The sequence below is a fragment of the Nannobrachium achirus genome (genome assembly GCF_963921795.1).
Source record: "Nannobrachium achirus genome assembly, chromosome: 5".
Lineage (NCBI taxonomy): Eukaryota > Metazoa > Chordata > Actinopteri > Myctophiformes > Myctophidae > Nannobrachium > Nannobrachium achirus.
Genome location: NC_137814.1, coordinates 42,106,130 through 42,122,237, shown reverse-complemented (window position 1 = coordinate 42,122,237; position 16,108 = coordinate 42,106,130).

Below are 16,108 nucleotides of genomic sequence, written 5' to 3'. Positions count from 1 at the left end.
GTTGCTGAATGATTATTTGGCATGCCTGTCCATTAGCATGGGCTCCTGGGAGGGTTTGAACATCAATTGCACATCTGTCCAAACAAAACCACTGACCTTGAAAAAGATACGATACGACTATAAACATGCCTTATTAGGAAGCAAATATTATCTGCAAAATTATATTTTCACAATCTTAGGTCTTCAGTATGTTAATGGCCAAATGCCATGTGATGCTCCATCAGGGTACAGAATGGTGACCAGAATATCGCCTTACTAGTATGCATGCATGAGAGACCTTGTTTCGATGCAGCCAGGACTTTTTGGTTTAGTATTGGGTGCTTTAATTAATTTTAGTAAAGGCTTTGTTAATATTGTTACATTTACAAGTGTTCAATAAAGTTTAGGCATGGATTTAGTTATGGTTAGGCACTGATGAAATGGTTCCGTTTAGTTGACAAACCCTTCCCAAAAGTGAGCACTGTCAGTGCTAAGTGTTCCCCCCATGGAGCCTGTGTTGTTTCTAAGCATACAGTTAGCTTAAATATGTTTATACAGTAACCTTTCTATTATGCACAACTCTAGCCCTCACCCTAACCTTAACCTCCATGGAGTGAGTCGCTAACCCTCCGGTCGAAATGATGGGCGTTCGCAAAAGCGAGATTACCCCATGTTATGACCCCTAGCTGCCTAGGGGAAGGACAAGGGAAGGGACGTCACGTAACACAAACCAACCTGAAGATGCAAAAACACAATCATTGCTATTGTTAAATTAGGTTAAACAAAACAAAAGAAGCGAAGGGGAGGCACAAGAAGTCTACCCAACATCACACTGCCTAAAAAAGAAACTGTGATGGAGTAGTGGAAGAACACCTACTGATTGCACCTATGCTGATTACTAGCCGCAAATTGCAACACTAGATTTTTTATAATCGGATGAATCTAGGGTTGCAATACCTCCCATAGGCAGCCAATGCATCAAAACATTGTTTTGCTATCTGATTGTATTAAACGACGTCAAACTCACCAATATTGCGGCTCTATGGAAAGCTTGGAATTTACTCTTTCTATCTGCAAAATGTTTGACATGTTATGACATGTTATGAGTTACTTTCTATCCAAGAAATTTGGTTCAGGTGATCATTTTTTCTAAGTCCTGGAGTTTGGAAGCGCTTGTGGAAAATCCCTCAACGGTCCTGTGACCACCTGGTTCTAAATGTCACATTATGCAGGAGGCAGCGGGACACGGCGTTATAGAAGACAAGCGCTTCCAAAGTTCAACACTTAGAAAATAAACCATGTCTGCTCGGATTTCTTGACAGAAAATAAATCATAACAATTATACGGTGGATTTTTCAGAAACAAACACTTTGCAGATAGCAAGAGTACATTCCAAGCTTTCCATAGAGCCGCAATATTGGTGAGTTTGACGTTGTTTAATACAATCAGATAGCAAAACAATGTTTTGATGCATTGGCTGCCTATGGGAGGTATTGCAACCCTAGATTCATCCGATTATAAAAAATCTAGTGTTGCAATTTGCGGCTAGCTGATTACCATTATCTCCTGCACCTGTCGGAAGCCCTTGAAGTGTGCTGTCTGTGTTCAGTTCTACATGTGAAGTCTGCCAGTAAAGACCTACAGTATGTGTGAGAGCTCACCCAAGTCTGGTTATTGAGTCCCAGTATCTTACAGAAACAACTAGGCCTACAGTATATACCTATATACAACAACTCAAACAGAAGTCTCCCTGACTAACTAAAAAATCACACTTGTGTGAACTGAGCCGTGGACCATAACGTGTCGCGTTATGGTCCACGTGGTTTTCGGGATGGCTCCAGGGGGGAGTCATCCCTGCCACATATCTACAGTACACTCCTTAGAGAGGGCACAGCACAGAATGTAAATAAATATACAGTATAGGCCTACAGATACATCATACAGGTAGAAAATGTCAGGGGCATAAGAGCTGTGGAATGGAGCGTCTCCAATGGCTTACAGCAGTGGTTCCCAAACTTTTCAGGTCGAGACCCAAAAAAGACATTTGCCCAGGACCCAAACTAGTGAAAACAACAGCATGAAGCGCCGTGTTGTGAGCTTGTAGATATTTTCACTGCTTCTTAAACATTCAGTTTTAATTTATAGAATTTCTTGAAATGACTTGAATTTCAAAATTTCAAAATCATTGAATTTGTTGTTAATTCATGAAAGATTTTTTTTTTTTTCGCGACTGTGATGCAACGCCACCTAATCAATTTATTGTCGATTTGGCTGCATATGTCCTGAAATATAATTATTTCAGTTTTGATAACGATTTCTACTTACAAGTCTCTGGTACAAACATGGGTTCAATTTTTGCGCCTAATTATGCTAATTTATTTATGGGCTTTTTTGAGAAGAACTGTGTGTTTAACCCGTCTATCAAACATATAATTTTCGAAATGTCTGTCTGAGTGAGTGAGTGAGTGTCTGTCTGTCTGTCTGTCTGTCTGTCTGTCTGTCTGTCTGTCTGTCTGTCTGAAACAGCGTTTCTCCTCAGTGGCTGGAGCAATTGATCTGAAATCGCATCACCATTAGCATATGAACACACCTGACATAACTGTGAAGCCCGTTTGTCACTTTCACAAATCATATACTGTATATTAGCATTTTTATGGTGTATCTACTATCTATTCTGCATCTAGCATGAGGCACATCTATTCTGCATCTAGCATGAGGCAACATGTTTAACCAGCTCTCTCTGTGTGTGTGTGTGTGTGTGTGTGTGTGTGTGTGTGTGTGTGTGTGTGTGTGTGTGTGTGTGCAGGCAGGCGGGTGTGTGCGCAGGCGGGTGGGCGGGTGGGCGGGCGAGCTGGGGGGGGGGGGGGGGACACACAGTATCTCTGTAGCCATTAAACGAAACGGGTATTTCTTACATTGATGCTCCTACATATTATCATGCAAGCACCAGTTAAAGTTACTTTCCATCCCTCATAGTGCACATCCCATAACCCACACACTGCACATCATTTTGGAGCTCATATCTTTGAACGGGTAAGGGCTAGTTAACATGTATCAATCAAAGATTTTGAAGTGATTTCGCTACATCGGTGATATCTTCTGTATTTTTAAGGGCAGTGTTAATGAATTACAGTCATTATATCTGCTCGTAATGAGTGGGACCTAAACTTAAAATTTACTTTGGAGTTTAGTCTTGAAAGGGTCATTTTTGGACATGTGGATTATTAACAGTAACGGCTGTCTTACTACTCTGAATCAAAAAGAAACTGACAGAAACACTTTATTATTGGCTACCAGTCTTCACCCACCGTCTTTGAAAAGGTCCTTACCAATAAGTCAATTTTATAGACTAAGAAGAGTCTGTTCCTCCACCAATGAATATATTAATAAAGCTTGAGAGATGAAATGAAATTTACCCAAAGAGGTTATGATTCAGAATGTGTTGAGCAAGCCTTCACATTGGCCTTAAACAAACCCCGTTCTGAACTTTTACAAAAAAGCAACAAAAAAGAGAATACATTTTCTGTTACATGCGTCACCACATATTCTGCCAATTCTCACAAGATCCAATCTATTTTTAAGAAACATTGGCACATTCTTAAGTCTGACCCTGAATTGGCGCCTCTGTTTAAATACTTTTCCTTTAAAAGAGGAAAAAACGTAAGGGACCATTTGGTTCACGCCGATTTTCAATCCTGCAGCTCTGCTGCACAAGGACAGACTCTTTTAGCTCCCCTTCCTAAGGGAAACTATCCTTGTGGACGTCGCGCGCAATGCAACAACACAGCGAAAACTACATTCTTTAATCATCCGCACACTGGTGTAAAGTTCAAGATCAGAGGGACTATCACTATCAATAGTGCATTTATAAACCCTTTACTATGCACTTATTATGAGATCAATTAACACTAACAAATCCTTAATAAAATCTTTATTATAACAGTATAAACAATTAATTAAGCCTTTATTAACACTTTATTAGGCAATTTAAAGCCACCTATTCTAAAGTGGGAACACATCGGGTACACCCGCCACTCTGACATGTCGGTTGAGTCCTAATTGTGCATTTAGAAACCCTTTACTATGCACTTATTATGAGATCAATTAACACTAACAAATCCTTAATAAAATCCTTCTTATAACAGTATAAACAACAACAAGTCATTAATTAAGCCTTTATTAACACTTTATTAGGCAATTTAAAGCCACCTATTCTAAAGTGGGAACACATCGGGTACACCCGCCACTCTGACATGTCGGTTGAGTCCTAATTGTGCATTTAGAAACCCTTTACTATGCACTTATTATGAGATCAATTAACACTAACAAATCCTTAATAAAATCTTTCTTATAACAGTATAAACAACAACAAGTCATTAATTAAGCCTTTATTAACACTTTATTAGGCAATTTAAAGCCACCTATTCTAAAGTGGGAACACATCGGGTACACCCGCCACTCTGACATGTCTCCTTTCCGACATGTCAGAGTGGCAGGTGTACCCGATGTGTTCCCACTTTAGAATAGGTGGCTTTAAATTGCCTAATAAAGTGTTAATAAAGGCTTAATTAATTGTTTATACTGTTATAATAAAGATTTTATTAAGGATTTGTTAGTGTTAATTGATCTCATAATAAGTGCATAGTAAAGGGTTTATAAATGCACTATTAGGACTTAATGTGCCTTATTAGCTGTTAATTCATTGTTAATAAGTGCCTTATTAGCTGTTAATTAGCCTTTATTGAGGTACTTCATTATAAAGTGCTACCAAACATTTGAGTAGGCCTACTTTTTTCCACCTCTGGCTGGTTATTTTGTTATAATTGACATTTCCTCCCACAATGTCAAACTCAATCCTATGCCCCTAAAATAAAACCCATCTAACATATAATTTTCCGAATGTCTGTCATCACCATCAGCATATGAACACACCTGACATAACTGTGAAGCCCGTTTGTCACTTTCACAAATCGTATGCTGTATAATTGCATTTTTATGGTGTATCTATATCTATTTAGCCTACAGTACCTTTTGTGACCACACATGTTAAGGGAGGGGCGCTGTTGTTCAGGCCATGCACAATCACACACAAACCCACACACACACACACACACACACGGGGGGGGGGGGGGGGGGGGAGTGTGTGTGTGTGCAGGCGGGCAGGCGGGCGGGCGGGCGGGCGGGCGGGCGGGGGGGGGGGGGTGGTTCTGGCCCTGTTACAGATGTTGTCCAAAATCATGCAGATCGGTACACAGTATCTCTGTAGCCGTTAAATGGAACGGGTATTTCTTACATTGATGCTCCTACATATTAGCATGCAAGCACCAGTTAAAGTTACTTTCCATCCCTCATATACTGTGTGCACAGTGCACATCCCATAATCCACACACTGCACATCATTTCGGAGCTCATATCTTTGAACGGGTAAGAGCTAGTACCAGTAAAGCAACTAAAATCATACAGCCATGGAAAAATCAAGAAATAAGGAATGTAGCATTGTTCCAACTCTCAGTGCAGGTTTGGTCCCCCTGGCGTCCCTCTCAGGAATACATTTGCAAATTCCCGACTTGCCTGTTCAGGGGAAAGAATTGCTTTGGTACAACCAGGGAATCGTTGGAATATACAGGTATGCCTACACTGTTTCTGAGTTTCAGTCATGTGCTAGATTCTTTGGCTGTGTAATAGGCCTATGGCTTGAACAATCTTTTCACAGATAAAAGGCTCAGCATGACACATGAACAAGAGAGGCATACTTGGTAGGCAAACGTTGCTTCTCGTACGGAGCCCCCCAGTGACCCCGGAAAAAATTATAATGTATTCTCGAGTGTTGTGCACTTAATGGAAAGAGGCAGTCATGCGGTTAGCGGTTAGCAGTTATTCTATTATAAGCTACTTCCATCACCATAGGTTTTGTGGTTGCCGAGTGCAGGCATAGGACTAATGGTCCACCATCTAACATATAATTCACCAAATGTCTGAGTGAGTGTCTGAGTGAGTGTCTGAAACAGCGTTTCTCCTCAGTGGCTGGAGCAATTGATCTGAAATCGCATCACCATTAGCATATGAACACACCTGACATAACTGTGAAGCCCGTTTGTCACTTTCACAAATTGGCCTCATGGTGGCGCTATAACAGTCCACTTTACGTTTCGGCCTGTAACTCTTGAACCGTAGGTCGGAACATTAAAATTCTTTTTTCCCTGGATTCCTTGGGTCAATACGCATCTCCCGATATAGGCCCCGCCCATTTGCGTCAGGATAGATTTTCCGCCATTTTGAATTTTCTCCAAAACACACTTTTTGCTCCTTTTCCTACATATTTTCTTCAAATGTCACGAAAATGGGTACACATGATCTCTGAACCCATGCAATGAACATAGTCAAGGGATATTTTGATAGTCCATACCGTTCGTTCGTAACGGGCCTCCAAAGTTAGCGGGAGGGGCCCGTTTTGCAAACAATAGCCATAAATCACAAACAAAACGTCGAGTCAACACTGAATTTCTGCCACAGGTTGCGGGTGGCTTACTCAACGAATCCCCAGAAGCATTTCCAATTCGACCCGTAGAGGGCGTCACAAACGCGCAAAACGTAACCGTTTTGTTCCAAAACGCGTTTTTCAGGCGGACCGACCCTCTCAAAAAGAAACACAGACCACTCTGCGGATGGTCTCACGGTCCAAACCGCTGCACACACACACACACACACACACACACACACACACACACACACACACACACACACATAGCCATTAAACGAAACGGGTATTTCTTACATTGATGCTCCTACATATTATCATGCAAGTACCAGTTAAAGTTACTTTCCATCCCTCATATACCGTGTGCACAGTGCACATCCCATAACCCACACACTGCACATCATTTCGGAGCTCATATCTTTGAACGGGTAAGGACTAGTAATGATAATTTTTAGCCCATTTTTGTCCTCTAGATTCTTAAAACCTGTATGTGTGCTTTTTGTTTGGTTGCGTCATTTGAGTTGCGTCACATTTTTACTCATAGGTCAAACTAGAAGCATTGCTCTTCCGAGCACTGGTGTCCGCCAGGTGAGGAATGTTGGTTGTGGGCGTGCGTTGTTTGGTATTGAGGGCTGGCACCATTGGACTGTGAGAATCCAGGAGATTATGGTGGGGCAATTGGACGCTGTGTTCATGATTTGAGGCATTTTGTTGAAAACAGACCACACCTGCAAACTTTAGATGTCAATTTTAGCCAACCACGATGAAATATGAAAAATCTGACAGATCCATCTTGATCACATGACCAAAAAGTGTGTACCGATTCATGTGATATACAATTAGGACTCATTTGGACTAATATATATATATAAAAAAAAGTCGACCTCCTGGTGGCCCTATAAAAGGCAGATTAGAATGCAGGCTAGACGTTTTTCCTTGGCCTCTAGTGTGCATACAAAGTTTTACGCAGATCGGTGCAGTTATAGGTCAAGACAAGACTCAGCCTGTTATAGTGCCAACATGAGGCTGATTTGAAAATGTTCAAGTGGTATTTCTTCCTCAGCCTAGTGGAAATGTTTTCTTAGGCCTAGGGAGTGCGCATAGAACATTTTAAATTGATCGTTATCATTGAGTTACAGACCCATGTAAAAAATCTGGGGACGAGGTTCTGCTCTGGCACCAGGGAGTGTGCAACAGTGCCAGAGATTAGCTGTCCACAGACGGAAGGACGGACACGCACGCATACACGTGTGCCACACATACGCACGCAGCCACGCACACATGCACACACTCAAGCTAGCCCTCAACTTTCCAGATCAAGCTGTCCTGAAACTATTATTCAGAACTGTAGCTACAGTACTAGCACTGGCTGTCCACACAGCCTCAGCTCAAGGTTACTTAACCAAGGACATAACATTCAATTTGTAATTGTTGCAAAGGCCGAGTCGAGTAAAACGGTACATTAGTGGAAGGAAATACAAAATGTTCAATCACTAATGTTTTCTTCCGTTCTGAGTTGATTTATTGTGCAGGGAAACAATGTCATATTCTTTTGTTTACCGTTTGGTAGCTTGGCTTTTAGTGTGAGGAGTTTGCTGATGTGAAAAGTATAAAGGAGGGATGCTGAATAAGCTTGACAAAATAAACATTAGCAATGGCATTTCAACAAGTTTCTGTCAAAGAAATGGCATGGAGATAATAGTGCATCTTTACTTTGAAAGGCTTCTAAGGACCTCACACTGCCAGTTTAATTTTGACTTCTCACCATTAGCGGAGATATCCCCTGTCATTTAAAAAGAAAAAAAAAGAAATATATATATATATATATATATATAGGATATATATTAAAGAAATTTGTGACAACAGCCCACCTCTTTTACAAGGCAAGCTAGTGTAAGTGTCACACTCTTGGCAGTTTAAGTTGTCAGGTATGATTCATTCTTTTCAAAACCTACGTGGTGTAGTGTAGTTTACATACATGATCAAGTGGTGAAGGTGAGATTTACAGTGGCGTTATAGGGTGCGTTCGGAAATGCGCGCTCAACGCACTGGTGTGCCATGTTGTCGTTTGTTTATTCGGTGCACTTGGTGCGTTGTCGTTCTGAAATCCAGTGCGTGGCGCACCAGTGTGCTGAGTGCACGCACTGACTGACTCTACTCAGAAGATGGGGTTTGGCGGTGTGGTGCGTCAGTGCGGTGTTTTGATTGGTTGGTTTTAATGGCCATGTCTCGAGCGCTTCTCAGTTGTGAACAATGGAGGAAATGACCGCAACATGCAGCATTTGCCCCTAAATTGGTCGTTTGGGCTTGATAGTTTCACACGCATCAACGTGTAAACTAACAGCAGGGTATGCCAATGTTATGAATTACATCTCCTTTCAATATCATCGTTACGTTAGCAACTGCTGCTTTTCAGAAAGTTTACCTTCAGACAGAGTTCCGAGTGAAAAGGCGCACAGCTGCCTCTTATCTGGTCGTTCGTAAATAAGCCACACTGAATGCACTCTCAACATCACCGCCCACTGCACTCACTACGCTGAGCACACACCTGGTGCGCATTTCCGAACGCACCCTAAGTTTGAGGTGAGGAAATTGTATTTTTTGGAAAGCAGCTGAGCTGTGCCCTAAAGAATTTGGAACCACGTTTTTGGCGTTATCATGCAGACCTTTTCGCTTATTTGTAAATGGATTCTCAAAATGCCTACATGTTACATCATACTACCATATACCGGTAGTAGGCTATTGCTGATACTTTCAGCACACTACCGTTGCACTATAGTGACTAGACTATTAGCATTATGTGTATGACTGGCATATTGTACCTTGTATTGGTACATTGCAAGAGAGGACGCGGGAGAGAATAAAAGTTTTTCAACTAGAGCGTCAGAAGTACATGTTCTAGTCCAGTGATACTCAAACTTCTGAGGCTGTGGGCCACATTACAAAAGTGTCAAGGGGCCGCGGGCCGGTTGATAAAATGATATTACTTGATAACTTCTCTTTTATTTGCTTTATTTCCACATAACGTAAGACAAGTGCAATGTGCATTATTTTATGGCTCGGAATTCCATTTATATTCTGTCAATGACACAATTTGTAATCAAAGTAATTTGCTAAATCTTTTTAATAATTCTGTGCAATTAGCATATTCCACACAAACACTAAAACAAACTAATGTATATTTGTCTGGATTGATATTCAATATATTATGGATGTTATTTATGACTTGGCCCACATTCAACACTTTTTACAGAAAATAAACTTGTGAAAATAGTTATGGCTAAGGAAAATAAAATAAAATCAAACAATCTACTTAAAAAATAGATTACCCAGAATGTTTAGCTACAGGGGAGAACTACATGCACAAGCTTAAGAGCGCGCCGCTGGGGTCTACAATAGGGTTCAATGGATGCAGGGTGATGTTCGTGACGTAATTACGTCTGACAATGCACCTGGATTAGCTACTTCTGCATGCTTCAAAACACCACTGAGCAACTTGCCTTGAAATTAATAGCTGGGGCGGGGCTATCCGCTCTCTATATATATACTGTATATACTATGGTTCTGGTTCTGGAGACGGTCTGGCCGTTCTCAGTGGTTTCATGTGGGCACACACATTTCTTGAGATGATTCTATCTGTACAGTAAATGTTTTGGAAAAGACTCAGTGTAACGTCTTCGTGTATATGGGGCCTATATTCGAGAGAGGGCGAGATCATTTAGCGACCTCCAACCGGGTTGCAACCTGGTCGGTTGTTTTCAGCGACCAGGTCGCTAAATCTACCGACCGGGTCGCTAAATCACCGACCGGGCCGCTAAATCTACTGACCGGGTCGCTAAATCTACCGACCGGGACGCTAAATCTACCGACCGGGTCGCTAAATCTACTGACCGGGTTGCTAAATCGATCGACCGGGTCGCTAAATCGAGCGACCGGGTCGCTTATCCACTGACCGGGCTGCTAACCCTAACCCTACCCCAAACCCTAACCCTAACACAAACCCTAACCCTAACCCTAACCCAAACCCTAACCCAAACCGACCGGGCCGGGAAATCACCGACTGGGTCGCTAAATCTACCGACCGGGCCGCTAAATCGGTGATTATGCAGCCCGGTTGGTAGATCTAGCGACCTGGTCAGTGATTTTGCAGCCCGGTTGGTAGATTTAGCGACCAGGTTGGAGGTCGCTAAATGATCTCGCTCCTACTGTATTCTGCTAGTATACAGTGTTTGTTCAGTAACAGGGGTCTCGTTGTCCCTCCAGACTCCAGCTCTTTAATTATAGAAAACACATGTTCAAATGGGTTGCAAATTGTCAGCCAATCAGGCCAAGCTACCCTTCCAATTTTGTCTGCTCGTCTCTTTGTGTCATCACTTCCAATTCCACTTGTTTATCCTGTGTCCTGTCTGAGTTTTCACTTAAGTCACTTCACTTGAATTAGTGACTGAGGCTGAGTGTGTCGATAGAGGCACAGCCGTGGCAAATTGTGTGGCTGGTGTTGTGGTGTGTGTGTGTGTGTGTGTGTGTGTGTGTGTGTGTGCGTGCGTGCGTGCGTGCGTGCGTGCGTGTGCACATGCGTGTTTTGTTCCATTATTTCTCCTGTATTGATTGTTTCAACCATTACAAGCTGTTCTTAATCATTCCATTAGGTATTCCAATTAAATGCAGAAGAAAACAGACCAATAGAAGGAAAAAAAAACATACTCCACAACAACACCATGTGGGCCCTTCTAGCTGCTAGACATGTCATTATCCCTGCCAAGCCAGAACAGGTCCAAGTTCCAATTTTGTCTGCTCCCTTTGTGTTTTCATCTCCAATTCGTTTATCCTGTATGAGTTCTCTCTCCAGAGTGGATGAAATAAATGTTCTGTTTACTAAGAGCCTTAGAGACTGTCCCCTGTTACTGAACAAACACCCTATATCAGGGGTCTTCAACAGGGGGTCCGGGACCCATAGGGGGGTCCTCAGAGTTACTACAGGGGGTCCGCCAAATCTTTGTGTGATAGAAACCTTTTTCTCCTTTTTTATATCCACTTGAACACTAACATCCATATTCTGAGAACTTTAGCCAAAATAGCAGATCTACAAGCTCAGTGCGAGGCGTTGTGAGCTTGTAGATCGGCTATTCTCGGCAAAGAGGTTTGGTGTAGAGGGGAAAAAGAGCAGACTAAGTACAGAGTGAAAGGTCAAGTTTATTAAGTATTGACGGTTCAAGTGATTCAATATCTGTAACACAAATTGACACAAATCCAAAATACACTGATGATTGTGCTGTCAAACAATGAAACTATATGGAATCTATGAAAAGGTTGTGGAGGTCCCTGCTTCATCTCTCTCTCAACTAAGGGGTCCTTGGCCTGAAAACGTTGAAGACCCCTGCCCTATATGTTTGCTACAGTATAATGATGGATATAGATCCATCTAACATTTATTATAGCGCGATATCACATACACTACCTTTAATTAACCACTTAAACCCTACTTAGTTTTATGTCCCCCAGATATATGCTTGGCCCAAATCTACAGTATAAGCTCACGTGGCATTGCAAGCTGATCTCCTATTTTTGCCAATGTTTTGCCCATTTTGCCAATTTTTTGCCTCTTTGCTACTTGTGATTAAAGATTTGGGCACAGTTTTGGACTTGACAATTTCTCAAACCTATACTGAGCAATAATACGGTACATCCTCCATCACAGGTTTCAATACCTGGACTGAAAATGGGGTTATTGAGGAACTTGAATACTGATTGTAATTTTATGTCTTCTGAGCAGCAAAAGTTTTAATGTCCCTCATTCTCTCTGCTAAACATTCTTGCAGCTATGCAATTTCTTATCTTCATGGTCCACCTATTTTCCAACTCAACCACGCGGCACATTAGACACTCTACAGCTTAATACAAGTTCAAAAGGATAATTGGCACAGTATATTCCTTCCACAACTCATAATTTGGGGAAAAAAAGAAGAGGAAAAAGAACAGAAATCCAAAGGGAAGAGGATCTTAATGTATAATGATATACAGCCATATGCACATTCAATATACATAATATGTATGAATATGTAAAATACAGTACATTCTCTCTCAATATGTTTAACCATATGAAACCTATTCCCTATTCTGGCATGTAATAGGTGAACATTCGGCAAGAATAGGTGAACATTCAGTGAAAATAGATCTACATACACCCTCACAACACGTCTATGGCTGCTATCAGACCAGGGTCTTACTTTCCTTCTTTCATGGAAACCTCTCACCATCACCCTTTTGGGATTTCTTTTTCTTTATTACTTGCACCAGAAGAGCGTACTGAAGAAAGTACTGCTTTCGGCTGCGTATGTACCTATGTACGTATGTACTGTATGTATAGAGCATCGCAGTGAGGTGTCGGAAGCAAGCTGGCCATTCATCTTTACCATAGGGTTTTTCATTATCAGCCACAAAGTCGTAGCAATTCAATGTACACTTACCACTAGGCTGGTGGTTGTAAAATGGTTCTATATGCTCCTGTAGAACCCCTGAGTATGTATGCAAGCACTCTAGTTTTAGTAAAAACACGTTTTAATCAAGATCGCACAGAGAAGAACTGCATTTCCCATGCTGCTAAACATGTGCATCCTGTGAAATCGACGTCTAGCTTCTTCTTCTTTCACATATCTTGCGGTTACCGCGGAAGTAGCTACTGACCCTGTCTTCCCTGCGGATTATTGCACTTCAGCAGAACTCCGTGAGTGATCGTCTTTCTTTTACAAATATGATGCACTATGTTAAGGATGACGATAAGAGCGTCCACAGAGATGACAATCACTACATTTCAGGCCATATGCTGGCCTGGATAACTAAACTGAGCGTGATTTAAGGGCTGTATTTCAGGAAACAAGACTGTCATTCACAATGCATTCTGGGAGTGTAGTTTCCGCAATTTTAAAAATAATCATGTACACAGTCTTGTACCCTGCCATTTTTTTTGCTTTCTAATTAATCTTTGCACAAAAATGTGAATATTGACATGATTCCTCTACAGCCGAGGTGGCTTTGTCCAAGGCTTAAAAACGTTTAAATAAATACTTTATGAAATGTCTATGGAAGAAATGAATGCGGAAAACGCTTCCGACACCAGAGTGAGGACGGGGTGGGGCTTCAACTGCGATGCTCTATAATACTGTATGTATGTATGTCGTGTCTGCCCGTGTTTAAGCCTGTGGCCCAATCAGGGACCAGTATTTCTGGCAACATCATCATTAACAGCCAATGAGGGACCAGCATTCCTGGTGATGCCAGTGGTGATGCCAGTGGTGGCGCTCTGCTGGTGCACTAGTAGGCCATGTATGGCCTAATTGTGCACAAGGCGCAAGTTGGCACCTCGACAGAATGCCTTTCTTTTTATTGTTATTGCGACCGAAGGTCGCAGTTTACGTCACAGCTTGTCACAGCTTGTCCGCATGTAGATGTGTACATGTGTACATGTGTACACCTGTAGACGTGTATACAGTCTATGGGCAAACCCATAGGCCAGTGATATTCAACTGGCGGCCCATGGGCCAAATCCGGCCCCTGGGGAGCTTTCTTGTGGCCCCATTCCAGATTCCAAATATTCACATGGCGAGAAAAAAAAAGTACGTGGCACATATACTTCAAAGGCATTACTTGAGTAAAAATACAGATATCTTACAGATATTTCACTATTGTAAAAGTTAAAATCTTCCATAAGAAAATAACTTGGGTCAAAGTGTTGCAGTTCACATGTAGTAAGGTATCTGGTGTTAAAATGTATTTAAGTATCAAAAGTAAAATAACTTTTTCATTGTACAAAGAAACAAAACAGACAGAAATGCCATTTACTTTTACTAGTTTCTGTACATCTCAGCACTTTCAAAATGATGTAGCTTTCAATTATTGTTTTCTTCTTATTATTATTATTTTTATGTAGCCAGGTAGCAACAGATGAGTTTTGAGTGTGGTCCGTTCATCACATGCCATCTCCATCCATTAAGCAACTATTTCTGAATTTTGAGAGGATGTTGTCCATTACATCAAAGAAATAATTCTCCATCTGCAGTGCATTGTCCATCTTCCATCTTCATTCCCTTGAAGGTTTTGTACAGTATGTTTCTTTCATACTAAATAGCGGTCTGGTCTGAAAGATGGTAGAGCTCTAACTAATGGAGCCTGTGCTCTCATTAGCTGGGTGCTCAGGCCTCAGATATATCCAAAATAGAAAAACCTGTCATTCATATGAACATGTGAACACTTCACATTGCAAGTCTGTCTCCAATATTATTCTCACAAAGACGTGTCCATGCCGTGGATCCGTGCATAGAACACACTGAAATATCTACTTCCTATTTTATTAATATTAAAATCAAAGCCTGTGCATTATAAAGGACTGCCACTATCATTATCCCATGTGCATCAAAATGCATGAATGCAGTATAAAACAGTCCCTAATAAGTTATACCAGTAAGACTCCCTAATTGGGAGATAAGCGACCGTTGGTCGCTTATCTCCACAAATATCACAACCTCCACCTCTCACGTCATACGGGTAGCCATAGTTACACCTGGAATGTTGAATCTCCATATATGGAGATAACCTACGCATCACACAAAGTCTGACCTCACCAGCCCATACTTGGGCATGGACGACTTATATCTCCATATACGGAGATGGCCATATATGGAGATACGATGACATCACAGAGTCCACAGCTGATGATGTGGCGTGATGTCATACAATACACAAACAAGCCCTATATAAAGGGGCAATTCTCACCAGGGAAGAGAGCATTGCCTGGAATGTTGAATCTCCATATATGGAGATAACCTACGCATCACACAAAGTCTGACCTCACCAGCCCATATACTTGGGCATGGACGACTTATATCTCCATATACGGAGATGGCCATATATGGAGATACGATGACATCACAGAGTCCACAGCTGATGATGTGGCGTGATGTCATACAATAAACAAACAAGCCCTATATACTGATGCGATACGATGACATCACAGAGTCCACAGCTGATGATGTGGCGTGATGTCATACAATAAACAAACAAGCCCTATATACTGATGCAGAGATATGAGCAGGGCAAAGGTGTGACGTGTGACGTGTGACCGACCGACGGACGGACGGCCGGTGGAGGTTTTCATAGTAAACTGCTCCCTGACGGTCGCAATAATGGACACAACAAATCAGACCTATAGCACACAACAAACGGGCAAACTGTTAACTGTGAACATTTGTTCATTCTTTTTGTAAAAGACTTGTGGCCACTGACTTCAAGTCATTTTACAATTGTGGCCCCCTGCCTAATCTAGTTGAATACCCCTGCCACAGGCCGTAAAAATGTGTAATCATAATGTCATCATGCTCTGATGTCACTGTGATGTCAGGGGAACCACTCTACCAGAATGGGTTTGCCGCTCTGACATCACGCTCTGGCTTCGCTTTGATGTCACACTAACAGAATCCCTTTTATGCCCATATATGGACTTCCCTGATGTCATCATTATTAATGATGCCCTGTTAGAGAGATCCCTGTGATGCCAGGGGGAACAAATCCCTTTTATGCCCATATATGGAGATCCCTGATGTCCACATCATTGTGGCGCGACCTCGCCCTCAGGGGAACCACTCTACCAGAATGGGT